The sequence below is a fragment of the Osmia bicornis genome, chromosome 15, assembly GCF_907164935.1.
Source record: "Osmia bicornis bicornis chromosome 15, iOsmBic2.1, whole genome shotgun sequence".
In the NCBI taxonomy this organism is placed as follows: Eukaryota; Metazoa; Arthropoda; class Insecta; order Hymenoptera; family Megachilidae; genus Osmia; species Osmia bicornis.
The window spans coordinates 7879985-7903972 of NC_060230.1; the positions used below are offsets into that span (position 1 = coordinate 7879985).

At 41.4% G+C, this 23988-nt stretch overlaps 2 protein-coding genes across 3 annotated transcripts in view; one reads left to right on the forward strand and one right to left on the reverse strand.

Moving 5' to 3' along the window:
* Positions 1-23988, reverse strand: part of LOC123987632 (mediator of RNA polymerase II transcription subunit 20) — a 93823-nt gene that overhangs the window by 33886 nt on the left and 35949 nt on the right. The gene's annotated exons all lie outside the window — the stretch shown is intronic.
* LOC114875736 (facilitated trehalose transporter Tret1-like) overlaps positions 1-23988 on the forward strand; it is a 69747-nt gene that overhangs the window by 13150 nt on the left and 32609 nt on the right. The window contains exon 1 of one of the 2 annotated variants that reach the window (XM_029186362.2): positions 21395-21946. The exons of the other annotated variant lie outside the window; for it this stretch is intronic. The gene's annotated coding sequence lies outside the window, so the exon portion shown is untranslated. Of the gene's footprint in view, positions 1-21394; positions 21947-23988 lie in introns of those variants that run through there. 2 annotated transcript variants of the gene reach the window in all.

Sequence of the window (23988 nt, forward strand, 5' to 3'; positions counted from 1 at the left end):
AGAATGAAAATCAGGGTTCGAGCTCGCGATCCTGCGACGTTATATACCGCAGTGGCCGTAAAAACGCCGCACTGCAGAACGCGAAGGACTTTGGAAAACGCTGCTCTCGTATAACGTGACCCAGATGCAAGCAGCGTCGAACGATACGCGTTAAAACACGTGTCAGATACACGGACCCGTGTTGGAGGGACGTTGCCTCGAATGCGAGTCATTTTTCTCCTTCCGGCTTTGAAGCTTCTTTGTTCCTTTCGTCCCCCCCCCCCCTACTTCTTTCCTTCTTTTTCTCGTTGGTCCACTGGAAACGTGTGTTCCATGGAATAATCTTCTTTTTCCACGATGTCCTGTTTCCTGTGTACGGGTAATTAATGTGTGCACGGTGATGCGTGACGAGGTCGTAATTACACGGGCACACGGCTGGATCTCTGTGGGTGGATGACCGTCGATGGGGACTGTGTTTTTTGAAATCATTTCCCAGTGCATGCAGGTACATTTGGCGCCATACTTGGGAATTTGGCGAAAGAAAATTTGACAAATGGAAAATTTAACTGGGAGAAAATTTGACAGAGGGAAAATTTGACAAATGGAAAATATAACAGGGGAAAAGTTTGACAGAAAAAATTTGACAAGGGGAAAATTTAATAGGGGGAAAATTTGACAGAGAAAAGTTTGACAGGGGGAAAATTTGAAAAAGGGAAAATTTAACAGGGGAAAAATTTGATAGAGAAAATTTGACAAGGGGAAAATTTAACAGAGGAAAAGTTTGACAGGGGGAAAATTTGACGGAGGGAAAATTTAACAGGGGAAAAATTTGATAGAGAAAATTTGACAAGGGGAAAATTTAACAGGGGGAAAATTTGACAGAGGAAAGGTTTGACGGGGGGAAAATTTGACGGAGGGAAAATTTAACAGGGGAAAAATTTGATAGAGGAAATTTAACAGGGGGAAAATTTGACAGAGGAAAAGTTTGGCGGAGGGAAAATTTAACAGGGGAAAAATTTGATAGAGAAAATTTGACAGAGGAAAAGTTTGACAGGGGGGAAATTTGACGGAGGGAAAATTTGAAAAAGGGAAAATTTGACAGAGGGAAAATTTTCCTAGTCTCCATTTCATCCTTATACTCAAAGGTCTGAAACGGTGAGAGATAAGCGTTCAACGTGCACTAACAAAGCTGTGGACTAATTTCCATAGAAAGCTTCATAACGAGAAGTCGATTAATTAGTAACGGGCAGTGAAGTAAGAGTAAGGCGATCAGAGACACGAAGGAAGAAGAACGAGGCTCGTTGAAGCGTCGATGTCGGGAAACACGACAGGATGGAATTAATTATCCGGTAACCGAGGCGCGGTTAAACTCGTGTTAGAAGCACGAGACAACTCGAACGACACGCGCTCTCCCTATTGTTCCACGTTCGATCGAGATATCGTTGTTTCTCAGCTCGATACGCCTCGAACCGCTCGGGACTACGCTTTTACTCGGTGAAACATAGAGTGCACATCAGCGAGACCCTCTTCACGGTGAAGCGAGATCGAGGAAAAATTCGAATGGAAGTTTTGTTCGAAACTCGCATTGAAAAACGAAGACAAACACTCGTGGATGTAGGTCCGTGTTACGAGAAGAGATGAATTCTTGCGTAAGAAGCAATTTGAAAGGATACGCTGCGAGGTATGCAACGGAGGCTTTGAAATAGATAAATTTAAAAAAAAGAAAAGGCACAGAATTAATAAAAACCTTTGGTCCATTGTAAAATGAGTGAAATTGATTTTGAATAAATTTTCTAAAAATCGAATTTCGAATATTTATTTTCCCATAATTAAAAATTAACTCGATTAAATTCGAAGCTTTCGAAATTGCTTTAAATTAAATTCCTCTCCAAAACAAAAGCTGTCGACTTGGCAAAACGTTTAATAATCTATCTGGATGAATTAATAATTGTCTTCGCCGGTCGCTTCCAATCAATTCATATATAATAAATAAATCAACTCGCGGTGTTTGAAGCTTCCAATTAGGTAGGGAATTTAATTTTTAAACAAACTGTATCGTAGTTGATTAAAATCCTGTTGAAAATCAGGCAGCTATAACAAAAAGGTAAGCAGAGTTTCGATCGAGCTCGAAAACACACGGTGAAATATTAACGAACAACGGAATAAAAGCTGAAAACGTAATAACGCGAACGGTTCGAATAAATGGATCATTTTTAGCCGAGGAAACGCTTCGAATATCCTCTGGCCAGGGAATCGGGGGCGAATTAACGGTAGAGGGTGGGTTCGGGAGCGGCGACACGTAATCATCGCTCGAAATCACATTTATCGGCGAAAGCAGGGCCGTGCAATCAGCGGCAGGTCTGCGAGGAGGGCGAGGTTGGGCTACCGCCAAGGGCGGTCGACACCCAAGGGTGTTTTAGATCTAATTATCAAAAACATTTAATAAAAAATTCACACAATTTTAATACAATTTTTATATCCGTATGTTATTAATTTAGCAACTGGAATGAGGAAGGGAAAAGAAATCTTTGGACCGGGGTGAGAAGCACCCTAAAGTCGAGCCTGCGTGTAATCTTCGTGGTGGTTGCACATCGACGAATATCGGCCCTCTAATCCCTGTAGATTCTGCAACGCGACCCGCAAAAACGAAACGTTTCTCATTCGGTGCGGTGAATAAATTTTTATTCATTTTCAAGCGTTTTTACCGCGTTCCACCCTCTTCCTCTTTCACCCATTGGTCCCGTTCGGGATCCGCGCGGTATTATTAAAAACCGGGTCACGAAATCGCGTGGCTGTATTTATCCGAAGGCATGGGGAAAAATGCTATTTTCTTGTTGCCTTCTCGTTTTTATCAGAATTATTTTGATTTTACAGAGAATAAATATTTTCTTTTTTTTTGCTCTCTATAATCCTCGTTGACCCACGGATTCCCCCTTCGAGTATTAATAAAATATGCATCTGAATTTGTGAATATTTTAAAATTATAATTTCTTATGCAAAACGAGTATCTACTTCGTTTTAGCGAAACAAGATGTACGTGTTTGATAGAGGGAGCGATCGAGATAGATAAAATTTATCCGACAGCTCGCGACGGCCTGGTGTTTGAGCAAAGTCGCATTGAAAATGGGGATGCATTACAAAGGGAAACGGTAAATCAGCGGTGAAAATGGGTAGCTCATTAATAAGGAGATTGCAGGGTGAAATGGTGGTGGCACCGGGCAGCCTGCTACGAACTCGCCGACTGGCAAGCTACCAAGTCACGAACAATACACCCTCAACTTCCGACACGTTCCCCATTGCTACCGATCGAATCTGTTCCATGAAAAATATCGCCTCTCCGCCGATACTCTTCTTCATTCTTTGCAGTCACGCTTTTAGAAAGAATTTCTCTGCTTTCCTATTAAAGATGGTACAAATATAAATAAGTTCTGAAAATAAACAAAAGTTTAGCCGAAAATAATACCAGATATGTAGGCGTTTAAGTGGAGGGAGAGAGGAGGATTTCGTCTCTCCGGACGCTTTTAGTTCGGGCGGGGACCGCTAGGTGGCGGCGAGATGATCGGTGACAGTGTTCTCGCTAGCGGTCGCGCGGCATGCAGTCCAAATGGTCGGCGTCGAACTGCGCCAATTACTTTATGGCGGGAGACATAAAGGACCCGGACGAAGGTCGGCAGTGGGAGCTTTCTTTTACTTTCGATTAAATAGAAAAAGGTTTGGCTAGGTTAGGTTAGATTTTTTAGCCGGTAAGAATCCGGCACTACCCCCGGCTCCTCCCCAGGGGGGCTTGGGGCGTCTTTCGAAGATTTCCCCCACGTGAAAAAAAAAGGTTAGGTTAGATTAGTTAATAAAAAAAGGTCTGAATGGCTTTAGTCAGTGAAAAAATATTACTATTAAATTATTTTTCGACTCTGCAGAGCTGTGTCTGACTTTTAGGTATACAGTACCGGACCTTCGTGCGTATGGCCCCCGCCATAAAGTAATCGGCGCAGTTCATGCACGACCGTTCGAATATATTAATAGAAGTTTCGAATTGCTGTATGATAGGTGTCTGGGACAGGGATCGTCTGTTGTCAGCCCCACTGACGATTCTGACAGAAGATCCCGGGACGAAACGCCTTTTATCCTCTCTCCTACATTTTCATTATTATTCCACTTTATGGCAAGTGAAACTGGAAATTTCGCTGGATAAACTCCCGTCACGAGCTCCCCTATCGCGAGATCGATTCAGCCAGCCGGTTCACGAAGACAAATCGCCGTCAGTTTTTGACGAATAGGAATTGCGCGGAGGGTGGGCCGGCTACGATAAAGATGCCAAACTTTGGCTCCAGAGCAACGCGCATATTAGATCGGATCATAAATATCCAGTTATAATTCGATAATTACCGCGCGGTCTGAGGGAAGAGTGGTTCTAAGATGGGCCAATTTGTAGGAAATGGAGAACCCATTGCTCTTTCGACCCCTTTCTTTTTTTCCTTTTCGCTGATCCCTGACGACCGCCGCGAGGAGAAACTTCGAAATAGCGGTAATTAGAATTGTCGGAGCCAATTTCGGAGAATACCCCCTTGTATAACGCCGACGGCTGTGTCCGATTCGAGCCGGACCAACGTTTATACACTTCGGCTAGGCGGCTTGAAGGGGTACTAAACCCTCGGGAAAGTATTAAATTCGTAACTTAATTTGGGTGGATTACTTAAAAATATTTCGAATTTTAGTGCATAAGGCTTGGAAAATTAGTAAAATTATTATTTATTGAATTTATTGGAAATTGGGTCCGGCGAACAGAAAATGTGTAACCAGTGGAAATTCTCAGTTTTATAAAACTTTTCTAATATTTTACAATTCCCTCAAGGTTGTTGTGGATCAAGTTAAAAATAAACCGGGAAGTCGTATCGAATCGAATAAACTATCGGTCTAGACTTAACAAGATATTAAACGCGTTCAAATTATGGAACAACTAATCAAACCATTAATTTCCCGAGCTTTTATTGCGGAAAGTTCATCGGGCGAAGAGCACGTAAGCAACGGGAACTCCTCGATTCATTATCGTTCGCGCTGAGTTCCTTCGCGAGGGGCATTAAATTCAAGAAACCGGCTCGAGAGGTTTTTGTTCGTTTTCCATCTCGTAAAACTTTGCTTCTTCTTTTCTACCTTTTTCCTTTTCTTCTACTCTGCTTACTCGGGTGAAAAAGAAAAAGTCAAGGATCTCGCGACAACGTTCGCAAAACTTTTCCACGATGGAAATTCCATCGAACCGAATGAGAAAACAGCGAGAGTCTAGCAATCGGTAAGGTTTCATTATCGAAATTCTACGTTTCAAAAGCGGCGATTTTGAAAGGAATTTTTCTATTCTATTCTATTTTTCTGATAAGTGGATTTCGATGACGCGAAGGTCTGGAAAGTGTCGGTTTACGTAGAAACTATGGTGACCGTCGCTCGTGTTTCTTTCGTTTCACGCTGTTTTCCTTAAACTCGTAAGGAACGACAGATTTAGCGGTGGCCGTGCGTCGCGAGATATCTTTGATATTTATTTAACCGTCAGCCAGGAGCCAATAAATTCGACGAAGTAACTGCTGCGAGCTTATTTCGACCCTCCAGATAAGGGTGCATAATTTAGAGGGGAAAACAGAAGCCGACCTGTGCGCGACGAAGAGGAGACGATAGTAAAGAAAAAGGGAGGGTACATTCTCAGCTGAGATATACGTCCCTTCGTCTTGCTCGTATGACGACGCCAAAGATTTTCAATAGGACTTCTCGAAATCTCCTTAAGCGTCTTATAAATCCCTAGTCACTCTTTATGCCGAGGGTACCACTTGAAATTTTCGGCACCGGGACCAGTCCCTTGGGCCCTTAATCGCTGGTAAGTTTACGAACCACGGGTTATAATTGTTCCCTTCGTAGAAAATTTTTTCTTTTTAATTACAAACTGCTTGAATTGTCTTAAACTTTTTTTTTGTTCTCGAGGATGGATTGTTTATTTAAACTGATTGTCAATTATAAAATTAAAACTAAAGAATTCCCAGAGGTGTTCTTTCTCTTCTAATATAATACTTGTTCATAACTATACCTTTCACAATGTTATATTTCCTTTCTTCGTTAAATATTAAATTAGCTCACTTATAAAATTATTCAGAAACAACTGAACCAAAACAGTGCAGTAAAGGGCTGATTCTGAAGTGCGAAAATGCTAAGACAATTTCATGACAGAAAAGTATCTCAAAATACTACTTATAATATATCAGAAGAAAGCTTAAAGTTTACTGAAAATAATGATATAAATGTCTGCTTAATATTCCTAAAATAAAATGGCTGGTTGTGGATCGCAACGGACAATGTTTCAGAGTGAATGATAATTAAAGTTCTCCTTGGTGCACTTTTATGATAATTTTTCAGAAATTTTAAGCTTTAATTGGACATATCACAAGTGTCATTCCGATATGCTTTTAAGCTATCAAATTACCTTGTAATTTCCACATTCCATAACTTTTTCAGTGAAAGCAAAAAAGGAATGATGCGACAAAAAGTTAATTTAGCAGTAAAAAGAATGAGATCAAAGAATTCTCGGAACAGGAGGAAACGAACCTAAAGGCTTCCCCGTAATCGCTTATTGGCCAAAAATGATAATCACGACTTCCGTGTGGGAGCCGTTTTTTGTCAACCTTGCAGGATCATTTTCCTGCGCGAGCAAAAGGTAGAATTCCAAGGCTCCCCGGGTGGTCCGGATTATTACAGGCGCCGTGTCTCGAAGCAAGACAAAGCCACGCTCCCTTCCCATATCCTGGCCAAAAGCAGAAGCGTTGAAACGCCCAGAATTGTGTCGCTCTTTTTTGCTCCCACCTCTCAGCATATTTACGAGCCGATCGACACTTTTATTTGGATTTTGACGCTGCACAGAGATCGTGTTTATCTTTGGACTAACTTCATTTCAGGGGGCGTTTCCGAAAATTTACGAGATACCCTTCGAAGGAAAATTACAAATTTGATTATTTTTCAACTAGGGTGCCCTGTCTGCATCCTCCGTTTCGCTCACCATATGAAAATTTCAAAATTCCAAAATTTTAAAATTGTTCAATTTCAAACGGACTTGGCCCATCATAGAAAAATCCTAGTTACGCCACTGGTTCTCATTTGATGTTTTAACCCTAGTGGCACTGGGCTCTCAGAAAGTACCGAAATTTTTTCAAACACGTTACCATTGTAATCAGAAAGTTGGGATGATGAAACATTCCAATCTACGCCACTTTCACCCCACAGACTTCGAAATTGACATACCTCCGTCCAAAGCATACAACTCCATCGTCCCCCTGTACAAATTCATTCTAACGGACAACCAATTACTCCGCTGTCTCGTCATTGACACCTATATCTTCTTCATCCGGCTACTTGGTTTGCTCAGATGCGTCTCTTACGAAACGCAAATTAACATCTGCGCTGGTCAAACACACCACCTTTCTTCGAGGTACGGAGTACTCTAGCTAGTATATTTTCCTTGGTACATAGAATTCCATCATTTATTAGACGCGGTGTCGTACGAGAAACAAGCAACAGTTATCTCGTTTCTTTTTATACAGATATTGCGGTACACCCTGTACACCCGGACCAAAGCTGTAAATCCTTAGAAAAAAAAGGAAATAGTACCAAAGGTACACAGCAATATCGCGAGATATCCCACACGTTCTCTCGAAGCGCGATTCCGGCCTGACCGGGTGTTATTGGAGGACTACTAGGGGATTATTAGCGGATTAGTCGTGAAGACCAACATTTTCCATTTCGCGATCCAGGATTACCGGGAAACGCGTTTCTGATGGATCAGGTTTCGTATTTGTACTGTTGAAAGTCCGACTTCAATTTTCGAAATATTTTCTCTTTGATTATTACGCTCCAGGATGTTTCAGTGTTTTTCACTGTGAAATGATTTTATAAAGATTTTATATTTCCCCCATCAACTGTACGCTGCATTTTCGGAGGATGCAACCGCGTACAGTCGGGTGAAGAAATATAGGTTAGATTGCAGTTTCCCGGGTAATTGATCTCGACTATTTTATCGGATAAATCAAGGTCGGAGAAGACAATATCACGTGGCGTTAAAAAGTTATGGCCATTTTAAAAAATCACAATTTTTCAAAAATTTTCTAATTTCGAATCCAAAAAATAACCTAACCTAACCTAACCTTAACTAAACTAAGCTATTGGGTTTGTGAAAAATCATAATTTTTCAAAAATATAATTTCGAATCCAAAAAATAACCTAACCTAACCTAACCCAATAGCTTAGTTTAGTTAAGGCTAGGTTAGGTTATTTTTGGATTCGAAATTATCGGAAAATTTTTGAAAAATTGTGATTCTTCACACACCCAATAGCTTAGTTTAGTTAAGGTTAGGTTCGGTTAGGTTATTTTTTGGATTCGAAATTATCGGAAAATTTTTGAAAAATTGTGATTTTTCACAAACCAAATAGCTCAGTTTAGTTAAGGTTAGGTTCGGTTATTTTTTGTATTCGAAATTATCAGAAAATTTTTGGAAAATTGTGATTTTTAAAATGGCGATAACTTTATAACGCCACGTGATATCGACCTCGGGACACGTCCTATCGTCTTCTCCGACCTTGATTTATCCGATAAAATAGTCGAGATCAATTACCCGGGAAACTGCAATTCAACCGAAATACAGTATAACGTGATCGAAAATTAAAATTCGTGTGCGTAGACGAGGAAAAATAAATAATCTCACCGTAATCTTAATTAACTTTGGGCGTTTTAATAATATAATTTATTTATCGTATCACACCAGTCGCGGAACCACGCCGTTGTCTTCAACGACATAATCTATCTAATTCCCTAATTCCCGAAGATTCGGGAATATTCCATGTCGCGGTTTCTCTTCTTACACATGTTTCGCTATTTTCGCAGTAAAATGATTTTATGGAAAATGGTAAAATCTCCGCCACCAACAATACGATCGCATCTGCTCGAATCAGCAGGGGACAGGGTTTTTCTCGAAACGGCACGTATCAAAGTCACGCGTATTCTTCGTGACGGAATATTCCCAAGTAAATTGTATACAAGTGGATGGGCGTGAAATCGAATGGAAGGAAGCCCCGGCGAGAGAAGATGTTCGAATGAAGTCGGTTAGGAGCCGACGATCTGTCGGCCGTTATCGAGAGGATGAGAAAGGAGTATATCAAGTGGCGGACAGAAGGAATCGGAGATTCGTGGATAGCCGCGAGGCCGATTATACGAACGACCTCCCAAGCGTTGCCGAATAACGTGCCGGCAGAAAAAAGCCGACGGATATCCACGTCAAAAGTCACGCACCGCCTATCCTGAAGCGAGGCTAATGGAAACGTTTACGTCGACGAGGAACCCTTCTATCCTCGATCCTCCTCAACGGAAGATCGTCTTTTATGCTCGAGATGAGAATTCGCGAATTCAAACAAATAATCCCACGTGAAAGTAAACCTCCGAATATTTATCTTTTTCTCAACAACAGTCTACCGGTTGTGAAAGTGTTAACCCGGTTGCCCTGGAATCGCGTATTATGCAGGTTTTCACTGGTATTATAGCAGAACTTGATATCAGATGAACAGCGTGTCGTGTATATCTATGTAACCCTCGGACAGCGGACCATGGAGAGAGCACCATCTTTAATTCAATTCCATATTTTATATTATTTTGATTTTCTAAATTTTACAGTGTTCCTATAAAAATGATGAATAAAATTCTTGTATATAAAATAGAATGAATACGGTGTAGCCTATGGTAGTCTACGCCGGTGTCAAGGAACTCTCTGCACCATCCAGACGTTATCGAGCGCGAACGAAGGATTTCTTGCACGATAAATTCGACGTTTTGCGGTTTACGAGTCGCGCGTCCGCCTGAAATACGATAGCATTAACAATCGCGAGGCTTAATGGACGAATAAATTAAGAAATTTCACTTTACTCCTGGGCAGGAGGTTAAACAATGAGGCTCGTTCGGTCGCGTTAAAACGCACACGACGATGTCTTCTTTTCATCGCCCTTTTCTTACAGCCTATTTCACGGTTCGGATTATATATACAAAACGAAGAGAAGAGAAAAATGGATCCCCTGTATGCCTGGATATTCTCAACTTTACGACGCGTAATAACACAATCGAGACGATGGATCATTCAGCGAGGTTCTTGCTATAAAAATCTTCTTCCTTTTGCTCGAACCCTTCCTTTTTCATTCTTTCTCGCTCGTATCATCCAGACGGGTTATTAAAAAGAGCAGAAGAAATACTTGTCTGGTCGCTTATAAATTTACACCCGAGGTGACGATGAACAATTGAAAAATGTCAAGTACTTAGACGAGCGGTTTGGAAAGGAGAAATAATTTCTGGCGAAAATAGTAGGAGAAGAGCGGGGGAGGAGGCGATTCATCGAGGCAAAAGATCACATCCGTTGGGCCGGAGGGTTGGAAACCGTGGAATTCCGGGGCTGAAACGGTTGTCGTTTAGCCGCTCGCGAACAGAAGGGGGAGGAAAGTTTATTTTCGATCGTAGAATCGGCGAGGATACGGCTTCGCCAGCCGGATTTAATTAAAACTTTCACGACAATGGACCAGGAGAGGGAGAAGGGTCGGAGGAGCCCGGCGAAGGGGTAGATCGAAGAAAGGAAGACCTTAGCGTCGACTAATCAATCGACATCGCGGTAATCAAGGGAAAAAGTGTGTCAGACTTGGTCCCCGTTCGTTAACGAGTCGAACGGGACTCGCGGAAAGCGAAGGAGGGCAGAAAGAGGAGATAATGAGGAACGTATACCGTTGGGGAACGGAAGGGAACGATATCGGTCATTTCCTGCCTCGTGGAATCGCTGAAAAGTTTCCGTCTGCCATGGCTTAGGCATTCTTCTCGTTTCATTTGTCGCGTTACCCCTTTCTTTTACTGTTTTCATTTCAACCAGTAAAGCTTCGAACAGCTTGAATCCGAAATTTAACTGCATTTACAACTATTCAAAATAAAGAAACTAAACTTGGTAATCTTAAAGGGTTAGGCCACTCTAGAATTTTGAGAAAATTGAAATTTGTTTTTTTGTTTAAAAGGTGCCTTAATGTCTTAAAAATGATATGGCAAAAGAGTATGAGTGGGACAAATCTCTAAGTACTTGAATTTCGAATTCTGGTGCAGCCCCTCCCGGTCTGCTGCGCCTATTACAGACTGGCCGGACTCATAAATCAAACAGATCATCACCAATCGATTTGAAAATTTAACACTATATTCAAAACTAAATTCTCTACCGAACTATGTAGGATTTTTTCATGTTGTATAGTTCTTTTGTTATAAATAATTTTCTGGCGATTTTTTCTTGAAATTTTACATTTTCTCTTAAAATATACGTCATTTTTGCAAAAATCAATAATCGAAAATATTTTGGTTTTTTATCCTAAGTTAAAAATTGCAGGAGCTGCTGGTTCCATAAGAAATACTGGAGAGCCCATATTTTCATTTGAATCACTATACAAAAATTAATTTTTAAAGTTTATTAGTTGTAAAATAAAGGCATGCTTACAGAATTTGGATTTACTCCATGATTAAAAAAAAAAAGTTGCTAAAATATGCCTGTTTTTTCTCGCTCTAGAGTGGCCAAACCTCTTAAGTCCCACAGTCGAGAGGTTAAGTACCGTGCGTCACCGACCTTCCGAAACGTGGTAGAGACCTTGGTATCTACTGTGTAAAGAGCGAGTCGACGCGCGACGGCTAGAAAAATTTCTAAATCCCTCTTGTTTGTTAATAATATTTTCCTTCAAAGTTCAACGACCCTGAACTTGCGTTTCGAAATGATGGTTCGGCCGAGGTGAAAGGGTCGCGTTTCAACGAAGCCTTTAAACAAGCAGTAAAGTAAGCACGATGCTCTGCTGTACCGTGCAAGTTGATCGATGATTCGTTTGGACAAAGGGTCATATCTTCGTTATTGCTCGCCCGGTATTGACAGCTTGTCGAGCCCTCGACTTTTAACTGCACCACCTGAGGAATCATTTTTAATGCGCGATACTGCGAGGTGCGTCGCGAACCACGTTAAAGTCACCCGGCACATCCAGACTGCGTGGCGAGCTGTTTTTACGATTTCTTTACGGTCTTACAGGCTCGACGAGTAACCAGCTGCCAAGATTACGATCCTCCAGCGACGCGTACACGCTCGAACAGCTTCGACCGACAAAACCGTCAGAAACTTTATAAAAACGCAATTAAAGAAACGCGTACATAAAAAAATTTAGAAATTTCGAAATCCTCCATTGTCACTACTGTACAATATTGGGATAAGTTTCTAAATAGCCCCCCCAAAATTGAGAATTCATTGTCAGGTTCGGTATATAACCTAAATTAACTACAAGAAATAGATTAAAGTTGATTTCAGAACTCGATGTCTTTCCGTTTTGGAGATATCGTGGTAAGGTTAGGTTCTGTATGCGCAGTGTCGAATGGCGCATACACAGAACCTAACCTAACCTTTAAGGTTAACCTTTAGGTTAGGTTAGGTTAGGTTAGGTTCTGTGTATGCGCTATTCGATACTGCGCATACAGAACCTAACCTAACCTAACTTAACCTTACCACGATATCTCGAAAACGGTAAGACATCCAACTCTGAAAGCAACTGTAATCGGTTTCTTGTGGTCTCAATTTTGTATTAGCTAAATGTAAAATTAGAATGTGATAAAATATTTTCAACTGGTCGGCACTTGGTCAGAAATTCCGCCGAGGAGTGAAAATATTCATGCATCAGCAAAAGAAAACAAGCATTGGGGAATTTGAAACGGGTTCCTCGCGATAAATCTCGGATCTCTCGAAAAGAAGTCTCGAGCGTGTAGACGCGACGGGAAGCCGGTGTTACCGGCGAATTGATTCGTATTGTCACGCTCGAAGCTGTCCAAAGAGGGACGGCGAGCCTCGGGACGGGCTAAAAGCGAGCCTGTCAACGAAACGGATGATCCTACGGGTGGAAAAGTCCGTGGAGCCGTCTTCAAAGGTTCACCGCGTCGCGTCGCGTCGATGGAACGCGTGTTCGCGTGCAAGCCGATGTAAGTTACACGCGTTTAGAAGCGTGCCACGTCGCGCGATAACTCGTCCGCTTTATTGCCACAGGAAAGTGCGCGCGGACGATTCTGATAATCGCCTCGAAACGCTCTTAAATTTGCCCATGATACCACGGACCTACGGGAGAGCACCGTTAAATTCACCCCTCGATGCTGTTCGTTACAGGAAAGTAATGTAGACTTTCGTTAAATTGCCTTGGAAGATGTTGCAGGTGTGGGCAATTTTTTTAAACTTTAGGTATCACATTTAATTTTGACAGAGATTCGTTTAACCATGACAGTTAGCAACGGTATCGAATATCTTCATTTTGAAGAAGAGAGATTTGGTGTTTCGACAAATGGAAAATTCAGGTTCGAACTCCGCCTGAACGAACCATGGATTCCTATCTTTTTGGAGCCATTAGAAAGAAAGGTGTTCGGTTTCAAGATCGGTAGAAAGATCGTCGTCCTTGGGTAGGATAGAAACGCGAACAGTGGCCAATTTGCTTACGGGTTCGTTTAACACCTGTACGCTTTCCACTCAACAGTGTACTTTTCCTCTTAACGCGGAACGACATCCTCTACGGTTCTCGAGCCGCTGTAATCTTGCGCAATACGCCTCGGAGCAAACAATGCAAAGAACGAAGCGCCGACACCGGAAATTGTCGAAATTTTTACGAAATAACCCTCAGAAATTATGTAATAAAAAGAAAAAGTAAAAGAAATATTACACGATCGAGTGAACTAAATCGCCTTCCTATTACCGTAAATGTCACTTGCGATATTTATTTCCTAAACGCGATAAATCTAAGAGGCCGTATTCATTTTCTAACCCGTTGCGTTCATGTTCACCTTATCATTAAGTAAATTACGATCGTGGACAAGATTTCGATGTGGAACGTGGAATTTCCTCGAAGAATCGTTTTCTCGAGCGCGACTGGAAAGTAATTAATATTCATAGGGGACACACGCGTTCCACGAGGATCGTTCGGCGTCGTCACGTGCATGGAAAACGGTTACACGCGGAAAGGATATTAAAACGGGAGGAGAGAGTATGGTTTTCAGCCCTCGGTCTGGCTTTTCGATAGACCGATGCTTTGGAGGCGATTAAAAAATGCGTTCAACGATACAGCTGTTCGTAGTACCTGTTAGAGTACACGGAAGAACCTGCGTACGCCTGGTGAATAGATATTCGAGCGACAATACTACTTCATCGAAGCTAAATCGTGATCGAAATATCGCATTCCGGTTCAATTACAAATTCATTTCTATTCAATTCGCTAAAGAGTCGCGGTGATTGAATTCTTCGCGTTATTATGAATAATTATAATAAATTATAGCGTGAAATATAATACTACCCGGGCTCCGTTACAAACCTTCCATTTATTATATCAAAGAATATTGAATGAAATTTTTTTCAAGCAACTTTATAATCATGGGCCCCAGAAATCTTAATCTGGTCCTGCCTACGTTCATTTTAGAAACGTAAATCAAAATGTCGCAAGTACCAGTCGTTTTTCCCTCGTCATCCGATGACAAACACCAGCCGAAACACGGTTAAATAACCCCGAATTTGTCGAGACTTCCGGTTCATCCCGCGGTGATAAAGAGGGCGACAGATTCGTCTCCGTTCCGCGTGATAAGGGCCTCGTCACGCTTCTTCCAAGTCAGAAAATCAAATTAAACATCGGCTCGAGCCGTGTTCAGGCGTTGAAAGCGTTTTCTGGCTGGTGACTCCGAGCGGAGTGGCTCTCGAAGCGTTCTTCAAACGCATATAAGGATGCGGTCGAGATGTTATTACAATAAATATTATCTTTGGGACGTTCCAAGCCCGTTTGAAACGCGCGGTTACAAGCGCAGGTTTCTACACTTTACTACGCGTCGAGGATCACTCCTCGTTGGCCGACTTTTCTATTCCAAGTTATTAGCTCGTATGATATTAAGGCTATTGGGCTGAAAGAATTCTAGACGAAACCGCGATCAACATAAAAATCAAATGATTTGCTGGGTGAAGTTCCTTTTAGCACCACCTTTCAATTGACTTTAAAATCCTCAGACAAACTTCTCATGCATAATAGAATCACGTGGCGCGGAAATTCTTGGTTCATGAAAAATTGCGGCCATTTTCATCACCACCATTTTACTCTTCTAGACAACAACGACGTGATTTTAAATTCATCTAATCAATCACATCAGTTCACCGTCGTGATTTATGTGGACAGTTCAGTTATGGTGTTTGTGAGTGCATTTTTTCGGCCGCCATCTCATTTGCTTTCTCAATCGCAACTCTATGAACCAATCATCGCGCGTCCCTTGTTCTCTCGCTCGCCACAATCAATGGCAAAAATATCCAGTAAATCCTGTTAGGTTTAGGTTACGTTGTTTGTTGAAGTTTTTGTAGTTTTTTTTTGTTCATTTTTCCTGTAGAATTCCAAAAAAAAATTTTTCTTATATAAAAATTTTCGCGCCACCATATTGTAGGAAAGGGGAGAAAAAGGCGTTTCGTCTCGGGATCATCTGTCAGACTCGTCAGTGGGTCATCTAGTAAGTATGGTCTCTCGTGAACTGCAGTATATACATATGTATACTCGAACTGCATGCCAGGCGACCGCTAGCGAGAACACTGTCACCGATCATCTCGCCGCCACTTAGCGGTCCCCGGCCCGAACTAATGGCGCCCGGGGAGACGAAACCCTCATCCCTCCACTAAACGCCTACAATATTAATGTTTTTCTGATTTACAACTCATGAGAAGTTTGCCTGGTAATTTTTGAGTCAATTGGAGCGGGGTGCTAAAAGAAACTCGAAACAACTTGAAACAACACGAAATCAAAGTATAAGAATGAAAGAAATGCAATTGGTTCGATTGTTGAAACGCAACTCGCGGATTCTCTCACCTTCACAGCCGGTCGTTGGCTCGTCAGTGGCATTCTTTATTTTCTTTCGCGTTTCGGTATATTTAACCGGGGGCAACGAGCGATTTCGTCGAATCGCTAAATCAGTCGACGTCCAGCAACCAGGGGCACGGTTTTTACCTCGGAACAGAAACGTTGTTGGAACACTTAACCGAATGCATCGATCATCTTGATCAATCGGCTTTAATCCGCGTGTAGCACGCGCGGTTAATCCTTATCTATGGGCCTACACACCGCTACACGGGGATTATAAAATAGGAAAGACACGTTGTAAATAATACAACAGCTGGAAGATTAATCGAGCACCGCTAAAGGTTACTTGTAACGCGCTTTCTTCTTTCTACGTACAATTACTTGCATGGGAAATTTTCCTTGGATTAACTCGTTGACCCCGATGAAATCCAATGAGCCGATGAATTTTATTTAATATTTAAAATAAATTCTAACAATGGAAATGGACAATGATAATATCTTGGATATAAGATACCATACGGTGTTAGAGTTTTCCAATCAGTTAGAAAGGGTTCAAGTTCGAAAGCCTCGAGAAATAAACGATCGTTTTAGCCGAGCGACTTTACGCGGTATGTTGACTTCGATTGTATGTTGACGACACTTCGTTGGAAATATCGAAAACAGAAGCCCCGTGTCTATGAATGGAACGAATAAGCTTTTACTACGTTTCCCGGGAACATTCCAATTATTCTTCTGCCTCGAGTCTCGGATGTAAACAGCTTCTCGAAATCACGTCTAAACAGTTTTTCTACACATTCCTTGAACTAAATGTTTCTATATTTATCTACCAACAACTATTTGTCGACATTTCCATCTCAATTTAACAAAGCATAAGCGTCGTGTATCGTTTCAACTAGAAATTTAGAAAACGAAACTAATACTTTTTTTTTTAATTTTGCGATGAGGTCGGGAGGCAGGGAGGTTGTGCCTCCCTAATAAAAACTAATGAAACTAATAACTAATAAACATTATCTTGACGTTACCGACATGAATGTAGTTATTAGAAGATTTGAATGGGGAGCAGGAAAATTTTCAAAAAACCCGCTAACAAAGTAATCAGGGTAGGAAAATTGGGAAATAAGTTGAAAATTTATACGAGATTGAATTAAAAGCGAGGCTCTCTCCATGGTCCGCCGTTCGAGGGATGATACCCATTTACGAGATGCCCTTTTTCTCAAAACACGCGGACATTTTGCTTCTTTCTGAGTGGTAGCAGCTTTTCTACGAATTTCTCACAGGGCTCGACACGTCTCTGTTTATTTTACAGAGGACTTTTTCCGTCGATTTCAGGGGGGCAATTAAACGTCGCGGCGGTTTTGCAGCTGCCGGCCACGTGGCCGAGCCGTTTTCGGACGTGCCAAATGTTTTATCGCGAGGATTGCCCGGCCTCGACCAGAGCATTTATTTTTTCTGCCAACCTGATTCTTGCAATTTTTCTTTTACCCTGTCAAACCGAAGGAAACCGAACATCCTAATGGAACACTTTCAGTCTATTAATAATCTCGGATTGTTATCGATTCATCTGTAGCTGATTGGAAAAGAAAAACTGAAAATTTCTATATCGCCATTTTCCCCAGGGAAACATGCTTTGACCGGGAGTGTACACTCATGCTAGGTGCTAAGCTGTTCACAGGTCGACGACCCAAATACTGTTTTCTTAAACTTCTCAAAGCGAAATGTCGACTGCCTACGCGATAAAGTAAAAAAAGAATCTCGACTTGGGTAAATATTCACCGAAAGAAGCGTCGAAAATAGGTGGGCGGGAAAAAGGAAGGGAAGTGAAATAAGAGTTGTAAGATAAATTCGACGAAAAAACGCGGTTTTTACGGCATCGACGAAGGAAAAACGTCGGTCGGAAATCGCGTGTCCGTTTTGTCGCGAGGTGTTTAGCATAAGTAAAAGGGCAGACAGGTGCGCATACATAGTAGCTTCTCGCGGTGACTATCGATACATAGTCGACGAACGTCTCTCGAGTTAGCATCGTTTAATCGTATTTCATTCGACGCCTCTTTCAATGTCAGGTCGATTTTGAAATAATTCTTGTTTCATTTGTATTTCGTTGATCCATGGATTTCCACCAAAAAATCATCCTTTCTTCACTCTTTATCTAATTATCTATAACGAACGAAATAGGGGTTGTTCCGAGGAAATATTGAATTAAGGGATAGGGAAGATTTTTTTTGAAAAACTACAGAGAACAGCATTCCTCTGGAAAACCATTTTCTTATAAATTTAAGGAAACTTTCAATTTTTCAAGGTGAAACCTTTTCAATTAGCTTAGCGTCTAATTAACACTAGAACTATCAGAAGGGTCAAAATGACTTGTTTCAAGTTTCTTATTTTAATTTATAAATTCTATCGAGGTATTTTTGCTGGAATGTATGTTGGCTATTGTCGAGATAAAGAATGGATATATATAATAAATTATTTAATTTTCTGTATTATTTACAACTTAGACATTAGTGTACATCAAACCTCGGTAGTTCTAGTGTTAATTCTGTAAGTTTAGATCAGTCTATCTGGTTCATCTGATAAATCAGAAAATAAATATTGAAAAAGGTAAGAGAACTTACGAGCCAGCACTCTCGATTTCTGCAGTTCTGATTCGACAGTGATTTCAGCAGAGGGGTCTCCGCCCAAATATCGCGAACAAAGATTCAGCCGATCTGGTTCGCGTTGCTCATTCGGATAACACGTTCGAAGAAACGCCCATGAACTGTCTCTTTTGAAATTCGAGCGAAGGTGTTGCAGCCAGGCATCGTCGCGCCGCCTTTCGAGATTATGCGAGTATTTATCGATTTGCATTTACATTTGTCTCGTCACGGTGCGCGTCGCGCCATTGTGAACGTTGGTCTGCATAATTCGAGGACGAAGCTTTCGTCTGTCGACGAGGACGTTAGCTTTTTCAGGAGCATATATTTTTAATCGTTCCGTCGCTCGGTCGAACCACGAAAATACCGAACGGATCAAAGATCAGGCGAAAAATTCGCTTCATTTGGAGGATCGGGCGCGACCAGGAATCCTCGTCCCGTTGTCTGGTAGCCGCATATTTGCGCGGCTGATTCATTTGCTCGAGTTTCGAATCGCGATGTATTTCGAAAGGAGCCCCGATCGGATCGAATCGAAGAGCAAAGATCGATGCTCTCGTCCTCTTTCGTGTTCCTTGCTGTGTGTACAGCCTTCGATGTAGGAGAAAATGGATAAAACGAGGCGCACTTGACCTTTTCCGCGAGGTGTAAGTGGCTAATAAACGCGACCGTCCGCTTCTAAGTAGATCAAGATGAACCGCTAGTTTGAACAGATGGAATTGTTTATCTTGAGAATTTACTGCTCAATCAGTGTACACTGGCGAGCGAATCAGGTTTCCCCGGGAAAAATGTTCAGGTCCCGAGTTCTCGTCCTTCTCCTTAAACGGTCAAGGGGAGAATGACGATGGAGGGGAATAGATCCCATATACAAGGTGTCCCGTAACTGGTGGTACACGCGAGTAGGGGGTGATTCTACGTGAAAAATTGAATCGAAAATGTAGAATAAAACTTTTTCATATGACGCTTTATTTTCGAAAAAAATAAGTTTGAAAAGTCGAGTATGCGTGTATTTGTACCAGCTTCAGCCTCAGTAAACATTGAAAGAAGCACGGAAGTACTCTCTTACTCGGAAAAGTAAGATAGTAAAATCCGTCGAACTGAAACTAAATCAAGTACACACGTACTCGATAAATTTTCAAACTTATTTTTTTCGAAAATAAAGTGCCATATGAAAAAATTTTATTCTACATTTATGGGTCCAGCCCAAAATCCCGACAGCCAAAAGTTTGGGTGTCCTAACCTAAACCTAACCCTAATCCTAACCTAACCTAAACCTAACTTTAACCTAACCTTACAAAAAGTTACACAGAACTAACCTAACCTAATCAAGAACACGGAGTTTTGGCTGTCGGGATTTTGGGTGCCACCGATATATATAGATCCGTGACCTCCCACCACTTGCGTGTAAACGTTTACGCGGGAAGTTTGAAACGATATTTATTTATTAATCTATATCGCCATCTCCCCTATGGAGTTGATTGCATTAGTGGAGAAATAATGAAGACGGTATAGAAACAAACGTTCTGAAGGATTGCAATTTACTGAACAGACATTTGTATGCAAGTGAATAATGCATAATAGAGTGTAATGAATCGTTAAGCGTTCAGCAACAATAAGACTACTTATCTTCGTGTCTTTTAATACAGTGGTAATTACAAAGTTGGCCGAACAAACGAGGAAAGCGTACTTGACCTTTCCTCGCAAGGCGCAAACAATTAATAAGCGTGGTCGGTCGCGTGCATCGCGAAGCACACCCGGCCCGCAATAAATCCTCGAATGATTCAGGATAAAGTTGTTCGCTTCACCGATTAACAAGACTAGAATGATGCACAAAAACGTAGCTTGCTCATCCTGATCGCGCGAGGTGCAAACAATTAATAATCCTTCGGATACGCTTGTCTTTACAGCAAAGTGTTTCCGTGTTTAGATTACAGTCATCGTTGGTAGCAGATGGCCTAATGAAAATAGCCGTAAAATCAAGCAGATTTATGATGAATGATGTTTAGAGATCGTAAATAGAACAACTAAGAAATGTTCGAATTGATACGGTTCTTCGAGAGTAATTAAGAAGATGCTTGTTTCAGAGAAAACTTACTTATTTCTATTATCTATAATCTTAAGTATTTCTAATTAAATAAGTAAAATAAATTCTTAATTATACAAATTTGATTAGAGAAAAGGCGATCCCCCTTTATTGATTAATGATACAAATTTGATTAGAGAAAAGGTGAGAGGGCCTTATGTGCATAAGCATTTACGCGGCGGAGTTTCAATTGATATTTATTTATTATAATAATAGTATTTTACTTCTAGGCTCAAAAATAATTTACTTCTATTTAAAAATAATATTATTTTACTTTAAATTACTTTTAATACTCTGGAAATTATTTCTTCCCCTATATCGCCATTTTTCATGGGGAAGCTTTGAATTTTGAGTTGATATATTTTCATAAAAATTCAAGTGTCACGCGTAAGTAACACGATAGTCAATATATCTATTAAATTTGCCAGAAATTGAGGGAACCAAAAGATCCATCCCCAAACCGTGAAAACCACAAACCAAATTCTACCCTCGATTCTTCGCAAAGCGACTGTTACAAGTATCAAGTGAAACGTGTCGAGAATCGCAAGTAGCTCAGACGAAAGTACATACTTTTCTCCGGGAATCATCCCCAGGAAACTCAGCAACCCCGGAAGAGTGTCGCGTGTGCGTGTAGCCACGTGCTAACACACGTGGAGCAGAAATACCGGCATAGAGTGAAAGAGAGGGTGCGGAGCGGAAGCGAGACGGAGCGTACTGGCGGTACACGAAGCCCTATGGCTCGTCGCTACGAACGAGAGGAGAGCTCAGTGCTACGATGGTCAGCAAGCGGACAAGTCGCGGCGCAGCTACGAACGGCTCTTACTCCTCGAAGAGGCATCCGCGACGTAACAGAGACGGAGAAAACCGCGTGTCTCGCTTAATCGCGGCTAATTAAGACGATTCGCCGTCTGCACTGTCCGTTGCACTGTCATTGACCGTCTGCGGTTTGCCGGCCTCGTAAATCATCCTGCTTCCCTCGCGGCAGAATGCCGGGTAATTGTGTCACGGTTGATATACGAACGTATTTTCGTCCTCTTGAAAATTGATTAACCGAGGAGAACGCGAATAAGCTCGTTTTCATTCTTCGCGAGAGGTGTCTTTCGAAAAAGGAAAATTATTTCCGTGTTTTCGAAGTTGAAAGGGACGATAATATTTTTGCGGCTCGTCGCGATGGACTTGTGTTTCCGAAGTTTGAAAATGATCGGTCGGGAGGAAAACTAGAGGACCACGGAGCTGGTAGGTGGAAGCGGCGCGGTGGATAGAAGTTTACCACGTGCTTGCTTGCGGCGTATTCCGGCGCGAAGGAAACCACGTGGCCCGTGACAGGAAAGCTTCTTCTCGAGTAAGTTGACTGAAAGCAAAGACGCGTTTTGTGTTTTCACGTGTCGTGTTTGCTCTACCCGGGGGATTTCTACCGGGTTTGCGTTCTCTCAGAAAAATTCTTTTCTTTTCATGGAAAAGAAGTGAAAAATTACAAGGACACCTTACGAATGTATCGAAAGTGAAATGTTTATAAATGCTCGTGACACGCGCTGTTTCTCGAGCATTTATAATCATTAATATCAGTGAAAGTGTCGAAGAAAAGCAACACGATAATTCGTTCCGACGTGCTTTTCCATCGTTTACATGATACAGTTCGAAGTAGGTTTCATCTCGCGAATGGTAAAACGAAAGACCCGCGATAGCTCTAGGCGTACATGCCCGAGCCAGACGCGGCGACGCGACGCGTCGCGTGTACTGAAAACAATGCGCCCGACGCCGCGCCGCGCCGTGTTGCAGGCGCGATCTTACTCGACGGACGGACAAATAATTGCGTACTCGAGGCGTATTAAGATAGCAAGTTATCGCGAAGCTGGCAACGAGGATTGGCTCGCGATACAGTCGCATAATCGAGGAGAATAATTCTTTCACTGTGACAGGTTGATCTCTCGATGGAGTGAAAAGCAACCTTCCAGCGGATTCGGCTAGATTGCAGTTTCCCGGGTAATTGATCTTGACTATTTGATCGGATAAATCAAGGTCGGAGAAGACGATAGGAAGTGTCCCGAGGTCGATATCACATGGCGTTACAAAGTTATGGTCATTTTAAAAAATCACAATTTTCCAAAAATTTTCTGATAATTTCGAATCCAAAAAATAACCTAACCTAACCCAATAGCTTAGTTTAGTTAAGGTTAGGTTAGGTTTTATTATCAGAAAATTTTTGAAAAGTTGTGATGAAAAAATAACCTAACTTAACCTAACCCAATAGCTTAGTTTAGGTTTTATTATCAGAAAATTTTTGAAAAGTTGTGATGAAAAAATAACCTAACCTAACCCAATAGCTCAGTTTAGTTAAGGTTAGGTTAGGTTTTATTATCAGAAAATTTTTGAAAAGTTGTGATGAAAAAATAACCTAACTTAACCTAACCCAATAGCTTAGTTTAGGTTTTATTATCAGAAAATTTTTGAAAAGTTGTGATTTTTTAAAATGGTCATAACTTTCTAACGCCACGTGATATCGACCTCGGGACACTTCCTATCGTCTTCTCCGACATTGATTTATCCGATAAAATAGTCGAGATCAATTACCCGGGAAACTGCAATTCAACCGCCGATTCATCCCTCTATCTGTATCACATATTAAACAAAATTTTCTCTTTCTCTTTCATTGCCACTATTGCAATTGCATAAATTATTTTCTATTAATTTGTGTCGACCTGTTTCTACCGTTTTTCAAATAAACATTATATTTTTTCCAATTGATTATAAATAATTCAGAATTTAATAGGGGCAATAAAACAGAAAATAATTGTCATGTATTAATTAGAAAACATTTATTTTTAAAGTCTCAAAAGCGGTCATTCGACCGCTCTGGTAGGTTTACTGTTAATCCTTCGAAATTTAGGAATTAGCTCGACCTTAAAAATGAAAATGAAAGAAAAAAAAAGTAGCAGAGCAGGTGTCGTATCGAGTGTTTCGATTCGATCGATCAATCGTCTCGTTGAAAAAGCAGTGTTTCAAAACGCCGCTGATCTATTTACATAGACGATGGAACGTCCGTGTGAACGGCCTGTGTCCACTCGGTCGTATAATTTCTGGGCCGAACGCGTAATTTAACGCACTCCCACTTGCGTCACGTGATTATATCGTTTCCGTGACTGTTTATACCGTTCGTACGGTTTTAATTGTCGCGCGCATTGTTCGCACGCGGATATTACCAACGGGATACGGTTCGGGGGAGTCGCTTCCGAAAACCTTTAAAAATAATTGCATTCACTTGGAACCGGCATCGATTATCGATGCGATACGACGGGCTTTGAGGGAATCGAGGCTGGATTCCGTGGTTCGCGGGATTTTCTTTTTGGTTGGAATTCTGAAGCGTCCCGCTCGAACTTGACGAGA